The sequence below is a fragment of the Sinocyclocheilus rhinocerous genome, unplaced genomic scaffold (genome assembly GCF_001515625.1).
Source record: "Sinocyclocheilus rhinocerous isolate Xijiao unplaced genomic scaffold, SAMN03320098_v1.1 scaffold24535, whole genome shotgun sequence".
NCBI classification, from domain to species: domain Eukaryota; kingdom Metazoa; phylum Chordata; class Actinopteri; order Cypriniformes; family Cyprinidae; genus Sinocyclocheilus; species Sinocyclocheilus rhinocerous.
The window spans coordinates 1-2,009 of record NW_015666871.1 but is presented as its reverse complement, the minus strand read 5'-3'; the positions used below and the strand labels follow the sequence as shown (position 1 = coordinate 2,009).

Sequence of the window (2,009 nt, the reverse complement as noted above, 5' to 3'; positions counted from 1 at the left end):
ATTTTACAGTCTGTGGATTGAACCCAAGACCTCATACATGCAAAGAATGCGTTCTGCCACTGTGCTACATCCCCAGATGGAAAAACCTTTTCTAACACTGATGAACAACAAGTTTTTTCTACTACTGAATGTTTACAAACGGTATTAATTCCAGATGTGGTAACGCTACAGGACCAAATTGAAACCGTTTTGCTGAAATTAAATTTTAACAGTCAGTTGAGATGCCGGGTATTGAACCCAGGACCTCATACATGCAAACCATGCGCTCTACCACTGAGCTACATCCCCTGTTGAAAGAACCTTTTCTACCACTGACGTACAAGAAGTTCTTTCTGCTACTGTAGGCTTACCAATGCTATTAATTCTAGATGTGGTAACGCTACAAGACCAAATTAAATCCGTTTTGCAGAAAAAATAAAATTTTACTGTCTGTGGAGATGCTGGAGACTGAACCCAGGACCTCATAAATCCAAAGCATGCGCTCTACCACTGAGCTACATCCACAGAAGGAAGGACCTTTTCTATCACTGTAGGTGTACCAATGCTATTAATTCCAGACTTGGAAACTCAACAGGACCAAATTGAATCCGCTTTGCTGAAATAAAAATTTTACAGGCTGTGGATTGAACCAGGACCTCATATATGCAAAGCAAGCGCTCTACCACTGAGATACATCTCCTGTTGAAAGGCAAATTTTCTACCACTGAGGTACAACAAGTTTTTTCTGCTACTGTTTACAAATGTACCACTGAGGTACAACAAGTTTTTTCTGCTACTGTAGGTTTACAAATGCAATTAATTCCAGATGTGGTAACGCTACAGGACCAAATTGATACAGTTTTGCTGAACTTAAATTTAAACAGTCTGTAGAGATGCTGGGGATTGAACCCAGGACCTTATGCACGCGAAGCATGCGCTCTACCACTGAGCTAAATCCCCAGTTGGAAGGAACTTTTCTACCACTGACAAACAACAAGTTGTTTCTGCTACTGTAGGCTTACCAACGCTATTAATTCCAGATGTGGTAACGCTACAGGACCAAATTAAATACGTTTTGCTGAAATGAGAAAGTTACAGCCGGTGGAGATGCTGGGGATTAAACCCAGGACTTCATACATGCAACGCATGCGTTCTACCACTGAGCTACATCCCTGGTTGGAAGGATCTTTTCTACCACTGGGGTACAACAAGTTCTTTCTGCTTCTGTAGGTTTTTAAATGCTATTAAATCCAGATGTGGTAACGCTACAGGAACAAATTGAAACCGTTTTGCTGAAATTAAATTTGAACAGTCTGTGGAGATATTGGTGATTGAACCCAGGACCTCATACATGCAAAGCATGCGCTCTACCACTGAGCTACATCCACAGGCGGATGGACCTTTTCTACCACTGTAGGTGTACCAATGCTATTAATTCCAGGTGTGGAAACTCAAAAGGACCAAATTGAATCCGTTTTGCTGAAATAAAAATTTTAGACTGATGATTGAACCCAAGACATCATACATGCAAAGCATGCGCTCCACCACTGAGCTACATCTCCTGTTGGAAGGACCTTTTCTACCACTGAGGTACAACAAGTTCTTTCGGCTTCTGTAGGTTTTCAAACGCTATTAAATCCAGATGTGGTAACGCTACAGGACCAAATTGAAACCGTTTTGCTGAAATTAAATTTTAACAGTCTGTGGAGATGCTGGGGATTGAACCCAGGACCTCATACATGCAAAGCATGCGCTCTACCACTGAGCTACATCCCCAGTTGGAAGGACCTTTTCAACCACTGATGAAAAACAAGATTTTTCTACTGCTGTAGGTGTACCAATGCTATTAATTCCAGATGTGGAAATTCAACAGGACCAAATTGAATCCGTTTTGCTGAAATTAAAATTTTACAGTCTGTTGATTGAACCCAAGACCTCATACACGCAAAGCATGCGCTCTACCACTGAGCTACATCCCCATTTGGAAAGACCTTTTCTACCACTGATGAACAACAAGTTTTTTCTACTAC

The 2,009-nt window shown here is 41.3% G+C and overlaps 3 non-coding genes across 3 annotated transcripts; all 3 read right to left on the bottom strand.

Annotated features, from left to right (window-relative positions):
* Positions 1 to 216: 216 nt before the first annotated feature.
* On the bottom strand, positions 217 to 288 carry trnaa-ugc (transfer RNA alanine (anticodon UGC)). The gene has a single exon. It is a non-coding gene; the product is annotated as a tRNA-Ala (tRNA).
* A 579-nt stretch (positions 289 to 867) lies between these two features.
* On the bottom strand, positions 868 to 939 carry trnaa-cgc (transfer RNA alanine (anticodon CGC)). The gene has a single exon. It is a non-coding gene; the product is annotated as a tRNA-Ala (tRNA).
* Positions 940 to 1,683: 744 nt separating this feature from the next.
* Positions 1,684 to 1,755, bottom strand: trnaa-ugc (transfer RNA alanine (anticodon UGC)). Its single transcript has one exon. It is a non-coding gene; the product is annotated as a tRNA-Ala (tRNA).
* Positions 1,756 to 2,009: the final 254 nt, after the last annotated feature.